Genomic DNA, 13,285 nt, shown 5'->3' with positions numbered 1-13,285 from the left:
GCTTGAGCAACCTTGATTGAGTTTTGCAGAGATGAGAAGACACTAGTCCCATCTTGAATTGGGAAAAGTGCCACTTTATGGTTAATGAAGGCATTGTCTTGGGGCACAAGAGTTCTGAGAGAGGTATTGAAGTTGATAAAGCTAAAGTTGATGCTATTGAAAAGATGCCATGTCCCAAGGACATAAAAGGTATAAGAAGTTTCCTTGGTCATGTCGGTTTTTATAGGAGGTTCATTAAGGACTTTTCTAAAATCTCTATGCCTCTGACTAATTTATTGCAAAAAGATATTCCTTTTGTCTTTGATGATGATTGTGTAGAAGCATTTGAAATACTTAAGAAAGCTTTGATCACTGCACCTATTGTTCAGCCACCTGATTGGAATTTACCCTTTGAAATTATGTGCGATGCTAGTGATTATGCTGTAGGTGCTGTTCTAGGGCAAAGAGTTGATAAGAAATTGAATCTTATCCAGTATGCTAGTAAAACTCTTGATACTGCCCAGAGAAATTATGCTACCACTGAAAAATAGTTCTTAGTAGTTGTGTTTGCATGTGATAAGTTTAGACCTTATATTGTTGATTCCAAAGTTACTATTCACACTGATCATGCTGCTATTAAATATCTTATGGAAAAGAAAGATGATAAGCCTAGACTCATTAGATGGGTTCTCTTGCTCCAAGAATTTGATTTGCATATTATTGATAGAAAGGGAGCTGAGAACCCTGTTGCAGACAACTTGTCTAGGTTAGAGAATGTTCTTGATGACCCACTACCTATTGATGATAGCTTTCCTGACGAACAATTAGCGATTGTTGTTGCTTCTTGTACTGCTCCCTGGTATGTTGATTATGCTAATTACATTGTTGCTAAATTTATACAACCTAGCTTCACATACCAGCAAAAGGAAAAGTTCTTTTATGATTTAAGACATTACTTCTGGGATGACCCACACCTTTATAAAGAAGGAGAAGATGGTGTTATTAGACGTTGTGTACCTGAGCATGAACAGGAACAGATCCTACGCAAGTGTCACTCTGAATCATATGGAGGACACCATGCTGGAGATAGAACTGCACATAAGGTATTGCAATCCGGTTTTTATTGGCCTACTCTCTTCAAAGATGCTCGTAAGTTTGTCTTATCTTGTGATGAATGTCAAAGAATTGGTAATATTAGTAGACGTCAAGAAATGCTTATGAATTATTCTCTTGTTATTGAACCATTTGATGTTTGGGGCTTTGATTATATCGGACCTTTTCCTGCCTCTAATGGTTACACACATATTTTAGTTGCTGTTGATTATGTTACTAAGTGGGTAGAAGCTATTCCAACTAGTAGTGCTGATCATAACACCTCTATTAAGATGCTTAAAGAAGTTATTTTTCCAAGGTTTGGAGTCCCTAGATATCTTATGACCGATGGTGGTTCACATTTTATTCATGGTGCTTTCCATAAGATGCTTGCTAAGTATGATGTTAATCATAGACTCGCATCTCCTTATCACCCACAGTCTAGTGGTCAAGTAGAGTTGAGCAATAGAGAGCTCAAATTAATTTTGCAAAATACTGTGAATAGATCTAGAAAGAATTGGTCCAAAAAATTTGATGATGCATTATGGGCCTATAGAACTGCATATAAAAATCGTATGGGTATGTCTCCGTATAAGATGGTTCATTGAAAAGCATGTCACTTACCTCTAGAACTTGAACATAAAGAATTTTGGGCTATTAAAGATCTCAACTATGACTTCAAAATTGCCGGGGAGAAGAGGTTGTTTGACATTAGCTCACTTGATGAATGGAGAACCCAGGCCTATGAGAATGCTAAGCTATTCAAAGAAAAAGTTAAACGATGGCATGATAAAAGGATACAAAAGCGCTACTTTAACGTAGGTGATTATGTGTTATTATTCAACTCTCATTTAAGATTTTTTGCAGGAAAACTTCTCTCTAAATGGGAAGGTCCTTACGTTATCGATGAGGTCTATCGTTCCGGTGCCATAAAAATCAACTACTTCGAAGGCACAAGTCCGAGGGTGGTGAACGGTCAAAGAATTAAACATTATATCTCAAGTAATCCTATTAATGTTGAAATTAATATTATTGAAACCGTAACCCCGGAGGAATACATAAGGGACACTTTCCAGAACGTTCCAGACTCCGAAAAGGAATAGGTATGTGGTACGATAAGTAAACCGACTCCAAAATAATTCTAATGGCAATTTTTATCTATTTTGGAATATTTAAGTATTTTGGAAAGAAAGAAGTAGTCCGGGAAGGACACGAGGCCTCCACGAGGGTGGAGGGCGCGCCCACTCTTCCTGGGCGCGCCCCCCTGTCTCGTGGCCACCTCGTGTGCCTCCCGGACTCCGTTTTCTTGCACGTTACGTATTTTGGTCGCTAAAAATTCATTATATAATCTCCCGAAGGCTTTGACCACCATATCACGCAAATACCCTCTGTTTTCGTTTCGAGCTGTTTCTGTTATAGATTAGAGCAATATGTCATCTTAGGATTCGGAAGGGGAAAGCTATGTGGCTAATTACCTTGCAGACCCAAGGGTCTACGGGGACTTGGAGCATGATGGATGGACCACTTAAGAAGAGGAAGACTATGAGCCTAAGGGAAAGGAGGAGACGAGTTCAGACGAAGATGAAGCCCCATTACCTCAACCTGGGGACATGCATGTGGAGTTTAAAAAGTCAAGCCTCCCTGATAGAGCAAAGAAGCCAAAGATCGAGTTTATCCCTTTTCATCTCTTGCAGGAAAATAAACAGGAGCTATGCAAAAGAATGTTAAGTCTTGAGCAGGAGATCGATGATCTAAAGGAACAAAATACTATCCTCAAGCGTAAATTGAGGAATAAGCCTACATCATCAACAACTCCTACTTCACCACCTCCGAGGACATAATCACATGGGTATGGGCACTCCCCTTGGCAACTGCCAAGCTTGGGGGAGGTGCCACGGTATCGTATCACCATCACACTCCTATCTTTACCGTTTTATTTAGTTTGATCCTTTTAGTAGTATCTTGATCTAGTAGATTGAAGTTTTAGTATCAATTAGTTATGAGTTTTGCTTTGTGATCTCTTTATGTAATCGAGTCCCTGAGCTATCTATAATAAAGATTAGTGTTGAGTCAAGGGCTTTGCTATCTTGCTATGATCTTGAGAAAGTAAAAAGAATAAAAGAATAAAAGAGCTCATAGTGATCTTATGGATAGTAATGACTTCACACATAGAAAGTATGAGGCATAAAAGTTGTTGAGAGTTGACAAACGTAGTTTTGGTCATCGTTGCAATTAATAGGAAGTAATAAGGAAAGAGAGGTTTTCACATACAAATATATTATCATGGACATCTTTTATGATTGGGAGCACTCATTAAGTATGACATGCTAATAGAGTTGATGTTGGACAAGGAAGACAACGTAATGGTTTATGTTTTCTCACATATTAGTTAAAGTATATCGTCATTGATCTTCCCAACATGTTGAGCTTGTCTTTCCCCCTCATGCTAGCCAAATCCCTTGCACCAAGTAGAGATACTACTTGTGCTTCCAAATATCCTTAAATCCAGTTTTTGCCATGAGAGTCCACCATACCTACCTATGGATTGAGTAAGATCCTTCAAGTAAGTTGTCATGCTACAGGCAATAAAAATTGCTCTCGAAATATGTATGACTTATTAATGCAAAGAAAATAAGCTTTATACGATCTTGTTGTGGAAGCAATAAAAGCGACGGACTGCATAATAAAGGTCCATATACAAGTGGCAATATAAAGTGACGTTCTTTTGCATTAAGATTTTATGCATCCAACCCTAAAAGCACATGACAAGCTCTGCTTCCCTCTGCGAAGGGCCTATCTTTTACTTTATGTTTTTACTTTATGCTTGAGTCAAGGTGATCTTCACCTTTCCCTTTTTCATTTTATCCTTTCGCAAGCTCCTCGTGTTTGAAAGATCTTGATATATATATATATATATATATATATATATATATATATATATATATATATATATATATATATATATATATCCAATTGGATGTAAGTTAGCATGAATTATTATTGTTGACATCACCCAAAGGTGAATACGTTGGGAGGCAACACAATAAGCCCCTATCTTTCTCAGTGTCCGGTTGAAATTCCATAACCACAAGTATAGCGTGAGTGTTAGCAATTGTAGAAGACTACATGATAGTTGAGTATGTGGACTTGCTGAAAGGCTCTATTCTTGACTCTTTCTGATGTTATGATAAATTTCAATTGCTTCAATGACTGATATTATAGTTTGTTAGTTCCCGATGAAGTTTCTGAACCATACTTGACATTGTGAATTGATTGTTACTTGAGCATAAGAAATCATATGACAAAATCTATATATGTTGCTGTTATAAGAATGATCATGATGCTCTCATGTCCGTATTTTATTTTTATCAACACCTCTATCTCTAAACATGTGGACATATTTATCAATTTCGGCTTCCGCTTGAGGACAAGCGAGGTCTAAGCTTGGGGGAGTTCATACGTCCATTTTGCATCATGCTTTTATATCAATACTTATTGCATTATGGGCTGTTATTACACATTATATCTCAATACTTATGGCTATTCTCTCTTATTTTACAAGGTTTACCATGAAGAGGGGGAATGCCGGCAGCTGGAATTCTGGCTGGAAAAGGAGCAAATATTGGAAACCTATTCTGCACAGCTCCAAAAATCCTGAAACTCCATGGAAGTCAGTTTTGAAATTAATAAGAATTATTGAGCGAAGAAAACACCAGAGGGGGCCCACACCTTCGCCAGGAGGGTGGGGGGCGCGCCCACCCTTCCTGGGCGTGCCCCCTGTCTCCTGGGCCCCCTGGTGGCCCTCCTGTGCCCATCTTCTGTTGTATGAAGGCTTTTACCCTGGAAAAAATCAGAAGCAAGCTTACAGGACGAAACTCCACCGCCACGAGGCGGAAGCTTGGCGGAACCAATCTAGGGCTCCGACAGGGCTATGCTACCGGGGAAACTTCCCTCCGGGAGGGGAAAATCATCACCATCATCATCACCAACGATCCTCTCATCGGGAGGGGATCAATCCCCATCAACATATTCACCAACACCATCTCCTCTCAAAACCCTAGTTCATCTCTTGTATCCAATCTTGTATCAAAACCACAAATTGGCACCTGTGGGTTGCTAGTAGTGTTGATTGCTCCTTGTAGTTGATGCTAATTGGTTTACTTGGTGGAAGATCATATGTTCAGATCCTTAATGCATATTATTACTCCACTGATTACGAATGTGAATATGCTTTGTGAGTAGTTACGTTTGTTCCTGAGGACATGGGTGAAGTCTTGCTATTAGTAGTCATGTGAATTTGGTATTCGTTCGATATTTTGATGAGATGTATGTTGTATTTCCTCTAGTGGTGTTATGTGAACGTCGACTACATGACACTTCATCATTATTTGGGACTAGAGGAAGGCATTGGGAAGTAATAAGTAGATGATGGGTTGCTAGAGTGACAGAAGCTTAAACCCTAGATTATGCGTTGCTTCGTAAGGGGCTGATTTGGATCCATATGTCTAATGTTGTGGTTAGGTTTACCTTAATAATTCTTTTATAGTTGCGGATGCTTGCAATAGGGGTTAATCATAAGTGGGATGCTTGTCAAAGTAAGGGCAGTACCCAAGCACCGGTCCACCCACATATCAAATTATCAAAGTACCGAACGTGAATCATATGAGCATGATGAAAACTAGCTTGACGATAATTCGCATGTGTCCTCGGGAGCTCTTTTCCCATTATAAGAAATTGTCCAGGCTTGTCCTTTGCTACAAAAAGGATTGGGCCACCTTGCTGCACCTTATTTACTTTCATTGCTTGTTACTCGTTACAATTTATCTTATCACAAAACTATATGTTACCTACAATTTCAGTGCTTGTAGAGAAAACCTTACTGAAAACCGCTTGTCATTTCCTTCTGCTCCTCGTTGGGTTCGACACTCTTACTTATCGAAAGGACTACGATAGACCCCCTATTCTTGTGGGTCATCATTCCCTTTGACATCGGTATGTTACTTGCCCGAGATTCGATCGTCGGTATCATCATACCTAGTTCAATCTCGTTACCGGCAAGTCTCCTTACTCGTTCCGTAATGCATCATCCCGCAACTAACTCATTAGTTACATTGCTTGCAAGGATTATAGTGATGTGCATTACCGAGAGGGCCTAGAGATACCTCTCCGATACACGGAGTGACAAATCCTAATCTCGATCTATGCCAACTCAACAAACACTATCAGAGACACATGTAGAGTATCTTTATAATCACCCAGTTACGTTGTGACGTTTGATAGCACACTAAGTGTTCCTCTGGTATTCGGGAGTTGCATAATCTCATAGTCATAGGAACATGTATAAGTCATGAAGAAAGCAATAGCAATAAACTAAACGATCATAGTGCTAAGCTAACGGATGGGTCTTGAACATCACATCATTCTCTAATGATGTGATCCCGTTCATCAAATGACACACATGTCTATGGCTAGGAAACTTAACCATATTTTATTAACGAGCTAGTCAAGTAGAGGCATACTAGGGACACTCTATTTGTCTATGTATTCACACATGTACTAAGTTTCCGGTTAATACAATTCTAGCATGAATAACAAACATTTATCATGATATAAGGAAGTATAAATAACAATTTTAGTATTGCCTCTACGGCGTATTTCCTTCATACCCACCGTATGCTATTTTTCTTGAGAGAAGTCACTAGTGAAATCTCCGGCCCCTTGGTCTCTTCTTTATTATATTTTCCTTTGCGATCTATTTTTATTTGCTTTTATTTTCATATCTATAATACAAAAATACCTGACTGCAATTTTTATTTATTTACTTTATCTCGCGTTCCCGCGAGATCTGTTTATCCAATCTACTATAGTTTTACCTATCTTTTTACCCGTGAGGGATTGACAACCCCTCTCTTACGTCGGGTTGCAGGTATTTGTTCTTTGTTTGCAGGAGCTGTTTACGTAGTGTTGCGTGGTTCTCCTACTGGTTCGATAACCTTGGTCTCATTGCTGAGGGAAATACCTACTGTTGATGTGCTGCATGATCCCTTCATCTTTGGGGAAATACCTACGTAGTTCATGCAAACATCAGTGCGCAAGCTCCTCGCGACCGGTGCTGCGATCTAATAGCAACAGGTGTGCATTACCTCATCACAACCTTCATCTCCTCCTTCCTTCGGCAACACGTCATTTGACGGGCGGCACGACCCAACATGGCCCAGTGTGCCATGTGTCGTGCTTCAATGCTCCGGTGAGGCATAAATGCTGGAACGGGGCCGGGCCAGCTGGCCCGAGCCCGACATGGCTCGAAGCATGACTAGGATGTGTCGGGCTGGCCTGAGCCAGCCCAAGTATCAGAAGTAGATGAGTCTACCATGTGAATATTACACAACCTGCTTGGGTGTCGTGGAAAACTATGACTATGCCCAAGTTCATGGGTGGTTTGGGTTTCAGGGACATCGATTTATTCAATTTGTCCCTCCTAACTCGTCTAGTTTGGAGAATCATACAAGACCCAGGTCTTTGAGCGCACGTGTATTAAAGGCTATGTATTTCTTGGATTGTCATCTCCTAGATGCTATGTTGGGCTCATCCCCTTCATAGGTATGGCACTTGTTGTTGGAACGGAGGGACACTCTCTGGTTGAGGCCTTGTTAAATGCATTGGATCGGGCACATTCATCCAAATCTAGACCAAAAATTGGCTACTGAGGGACACAAGCTTAGGCCAATCTGCTCTATATCTAATCACCCACCTCAATTGGTGTCTGAATTGATCAATCATGCTACTAGATCCCGGGACAGACAAGTGCGGATGGAGCATTTTATTGCACCAGATATTGAGGTGATTCTAAACATCCCTCTCAGCTCACAAGTACAGGAGGATTTTTGGGCATGTCACTATGAAAAATGAGGAATATTCACCGTTCGATCGACATACAGAATGTTATCTGTTGTGAAGAAGAAAAGGGAGGACTGGCTGGATCACAGACCGTACAACTCAAATAGCCAGGCATCTAAAAAATCATGGTCGTCTCTCTGGAAAGTAAAGATTGCAACTTCTTGAGCTTGCGTGGGTGATGCAGCAAACTAGAGATAAGTATTTCCCTCAGTTTAAGAACCAATGTATCAATCCAGTAGGAGATAACGCATAAAACACCGAATACCCGCACAAACAATCAAACAACTTGCACCCAACGCGATAAAGGGGTTGTCAATCCCTTCACGGTTAATTGCAAAAGTGAGATCCGATAGAGGTAGATAAACGATAAGGTAAATATTTTTGGTATTTTTGGTTTATAGATCGAAAATTAAAAGATTGCAAAATAGTATATCAGAAACTAATATGATGGAAATAGAAACTTATATGATGGAAAATAGACCCCGGGGGCATATGTTTCACTAGAGGCTTCTCTCCAGATCGAAAATAATACGGTGGGTGAACATATTACTGCCGAGCAATTGATAGGAAAGTGCAAAGTTATGACGATATCTAAGGCAATGATCATGAATATAGGCATCACGTCCGTGTCAAGTAGACCGAAACGATTCTGCGTCTACTACTATTACTCCACACATCGACCGCTATCCAGCATGCATCTAGAGTATTAAGTTCATAAAGAACGGAGTAACGCATTAAGTAAGATGACATGATGTAGAGGAATTAACTCAAGCAATATAAATGAAGACCACATCTTTTTATGCTCGATCGCAACGTGCCTTGCTGCCCCTGCTGTCACTGGGAAAGGACAGCGCAAGATTGAACCCAAAGCTAAGCAATTCTCCCATTGTAAGAAAAACCAATCTAGTTGGCCAAACCAAACCGATAGTTCGAAGAGAATTACAAAGATATAAATCATGCATAAAAGAATTCAGAGAAGATTCAAATAATATCCATAGATAAGCCAATCATATATCCACAATTCATCAGATCTCGGCAAACACATCGCAAAAAAGTATTACATCGAATAGATCTCCAAGAACATCGAGGAGAACATGGTATTGAGAATCAAAGAGAGAAAAGAAGTCATCTAGCTACTAGCTATGGACGCGTAGGTCTGTGCTAAACTAGTCACGCTTCATCGGAAGGGCAATAGAGTTGATGTAGAAGCCCTCAGTGATCGAATCCCCCTCCGGCAGGATGCCGGAAAAGGTCCCTAGATGGGATCTCACCGGTACAGAAGGTTGCGGCGGTGGAAAAGTGTTTTCGTGGATGCCTTTGGTGCTTTGTGATATTTGAGAATATATAGGTGAAAGAATTAGGTCAGGAGGTGCACTAGGGGCCCACAAGGGTGCGGGCCGCGCCCTCAGTCCTTGTGGCCGCCTCGTGGCTCCTCCGACTTCATCTCCAAGTCTCCTGGTTGTCCTTCTGGTCCAGGAAAAATCATCGCAAAGGTTTTATTCCGTTTGGTATTCCTTTTCTGCGAAACCAAAAACAGGGAAAAAACATCCCAAAAATAATAGGTTAGTCCCTATAGGTTAGTCCCAAAAATAATATAAAATGGCATATTAATGCATATAAAACATCCAAAACAGATAATATAATAGCATGGAACAATAAGAAATTATAGATACGTTAGAGACATATCAAAGATCCCCTCGAAGGTTCGCATTTTGTGTGGAGGCTGGCCCACATTTCCATCCAATTGGGGTCGGTGAAGGATGAGAGGAAGATGGCAGTTACGCTAGTGTGCTCCATATGCAATGGTCTATTGATTTGTGGCGCCATTCACTCATCAACTGTCGGATGGCAAGATGAGTTTGGGCTCTCGACGATGAAGAAACGTTCGAGCATGTGATATCAAACCAAAGAGAGGACGCAAAGTTGTGGATCTTCTGGCTTTTTGAAACTCTCAAAGCAGAAGAGCTAGCACAGGTTTTGATCACCATGTGGGTGATTTGGTGGGACCGGCAGCGAGCAATCCATGATGACCAATATCATAGTCCTCTCACCACAATGGGCTTCATCAACAAGTACCTGGAGGAGCTCCAGATCACATCGATCAAGAGAACTGGTAATCATACGCCACATGTGATAACACAAAGACAGCGAAGATGGAATTCCCCCAGGGACGGTGCAATTAAATTCAATGTAGATGGAGATTTGTCAACACTGGGTGACAAAGGAGTGGCAGCAGCAATATGCAGAGATGAATCAAGAATTGTTTGGGTGCTTCAGCCGTGTGGTTCTTACGGGGCTGTCCGACCCAACAACTTTAGAAGTGCTGGCATGCAGCGAGGCGCTTGAGCTTGCCCAAGACCAAAATCTTTGTAATCTGATCATTGCGTCGGACTGCTTTGAAGTCATCAATAACATCAAGAAAGGAGCTTCATCATCCTAGCTATGCTTCAATTCTAAGAGAGACTGAGCACAATGGCTTAAACTTTTACAGTGTTAGCTTTCACTTTGAGTTTAGAGAGTCCAACTTTGAAGCTCATTCAATTGGGAAGGGAGCCTCTTCTCTGTCGGTTGGACGCCATGTGTGGCTGGGAGTTACTCCTGACATTGCTTGTATTCCGAGCATTATGAACATTGAATAAAATCCCTGTTACTACTCATAAAAAAACCTGCTGGTTTAGTGCTCTGACATTCTCTGTGGTGCCAAGCTTTTGCATTTTCTGTGATAAGAGAGTGCCATAAAAGCAAAAAGATAAGTTTTATAGGACGGCGGTTCGACCCGCAATGTTGTATGGCGTTAAGTGTTGGCCGACTAAAAGGCGACATGTTCAACAGTTAGGTGTGGTGAAGATGCACATATTGAGATGGATGTGTGCCCACACTAGGAAGGATCGAGTTCGGAATGATGATATACGAGATAGAGTTTGGAATGATGATATACGAGATAGAGTTGGGGTATCACCCATTGAAGAGAAGTTTGTCCAACATCGTCTGAGATGGTTTGGGCATATATATTCAGCGCAGGCCTTCAAAAGGTTCAATGCATAGCGGACGGCTAAAGCATGCGGTTAATGTCAAGAGAGGTCGGGGTGGAACGAATTTGACATGCGAGGAGTCCGTTAAGAGAGATCTGGAGGATTGGGGTATCACCAAAGAACTAATCATGAACAAGGATGCGTGAAAGGTTGTTATCCATGTGCCAGAACTATGAGTTGGTCGCGAGATTTTATGGGTTTTATCTCTAGCCTATCCCAACTTGTTTGGGACTAAAGGCGGCTTTTATTCTTGCTGTTTAGTGCTCTGACGAGGCAAAGGCTCCACCGTCCCCTCTTCCGCCTCCGCAGCGACGAGCAGTTCATAAACAGAGGGGAATCGTCCTATATACTCCATAAATTTCAAGTTCTCTACGACTCAAAGCTTATCTGGAGACTCCACCTTGAATGACTTGTGACTAGTACATTAATATCTGACTGAAACGGAAGCTTACAATTTCTGACATGTGTTCTGAAGTTGGGTAGATCTGAATACACAACACGTAGGGAGAAAGCTACCGCCCAAAAAGCACCAACTTCCTCTCCTCCACAAAACTCGGGGACGGGGCAGTCTCTCTCACCAATCCCCAGTTCACCATTGAAGCTCAATTTGCAATGGCAACGCTCGTGCTTGCTTTCTTCATCGCCGGCGCACTTCTCGCCTCCGCCACGGCCGGCGCCGGACTTCAGGGGATGGAGTCGCGCTTCGCCGCCCCGCCACCGCCTCCACCTCGTCCTCGGCACCAGCTCCAACCTGGGACAATCTTGTTAGGTTAATCTTGTTGATAGATTATTTCTTGTTTGAGCCATGAATGTAGTAGTAGCTGCGGCACTGTGCACACATAGGGACGTGTTCGTGTGTGTGCATGCAAGCTACAATAGCATTTTGTGTTCAGCCGAGTCAAATGCATGCATCGGTTAGATAGCTAGCTAGCTGGATTTGTTAGCTGCATGCATGAGATTATTTTCCCCGATACGCCTAAGCGTATCTTTGCATTGATAGGTTCATGCATGAGATTATGGCCGGGTCCTCAGCCGTTGAGGATAGGATAAACTGCATAAGTGGTGGACGTTGGCATGAATATAGCTAGTGATTAGTTAACCCATTGATTAGTTGGGTTAGTGGCTGGGCATGGCCTAGTCTCCCGTGTATAAGTATCACTTGAGTTAATGAGAAAAAAGGCCGTGAGGGTTAGAGCAAACAATGTAGCGCTTGTCTGACCAAGGAGGAGAGCCTCTTGGCAAAGCTAGTTGGCTTCCTTCCCTGGTACATGCGTGCCTGCGTGTGTGTTCGTCGGTTTCTTCCTTGATGTGTGTTCTTGATAGAAACAAGAGGAAGAGAGAGTTGTGTGAGGTAGAAGAAGAGCGGTGCTGTGAGAGATGGCACCAACAAATCTTGCTGATTGTCGTGGCGGCCATCGCGAAGGCTCTCGTGGACTCCTGGTCGCCTACCTGGTACCTGCTCTTCGCGCTGTACGTACAAGAAGCTCGTCGTCACCGTCCAGGAGCAGCCGGCAGCCGCACCAGGCGCCTGGGAAATCGTCATCCGGGTGGCGCCCGTCGACCTCCGCGCGTGATCAGTGATCACCCGCCCGCGCCAGTTGCCTGAAGGTCTCTTCCTACTTCATGAACTCCTTGCCTCAACCTCAAACTTGCTTTATGCCTGCTGAAATGTGGAAGACAACTATATTTGACATTTCAAAATACTTGTATGCATCTAGCTGAAGGAAGAAACTCTCAGATTATATACACGAGCATGATTCATGAGGGTTAACAATCTCTGATAGCTCAGTTTTTTTAAACGAAGGCAAAAGCTTTGCCTCATCTCATTATTAAAGAAGAAGAGAGTTGCCCTTGCCCGGTTAATTAACAGAAAACTGGGCAAAGACCGTATAACATGCCCACACAGGACACATAGGGCGACCTGGCCACCCATACAAGAACGCACATGTAGGCAATAAGCCTCAGCTAGGGTTTAGACACGGCGAGCGCGTGCGTGCGTGTAGTGGCCGTGTCGGGCTCGGGCCGGTGCAGACTTGGGTGCGTGCGTGCACTCCCAAGTGTAGGTGTGCGTGTGTGCGTGAGTTAGCGCATATGCGCGGGTTCTATTAGCGAAGGACCAGGGCGTGGGCCGCGTAAGGCGCGCGATGTGGCCGCGGCGATCGCGTCAGAGAGCACGATGGGCGGGCATGAGCCAGAGCATGCAGGGAGCGGCGAGTGGGAGGTGGGTGAGTCATGGAGCAGCTCGGGCATGTCCGTGCGCTCGGGTATAAAGCCCTCTACTCCCC

This window comes from Triticum dicoccoides, chromosome 4B (assembly GCF_002162155.2).
Source record: "Triticum dicoccoides isolate Atlit2015 ecotype Zavitan chromosome 4B, WEW_v2.0, whole genome shotgun sequence".
Classification (NCBI taxonomy): domain Eukaryota; kingdom Viridiplantae; phylum Streptophyta; class Magnoliopsida; order Poales; family Poaceae; genus Triticum; species Triticum dicoccoides.
The sequence above is the reverse complement of the archived record's forward strand: the minus strand, read 5'-3'. Positions refer to the sequence as shown.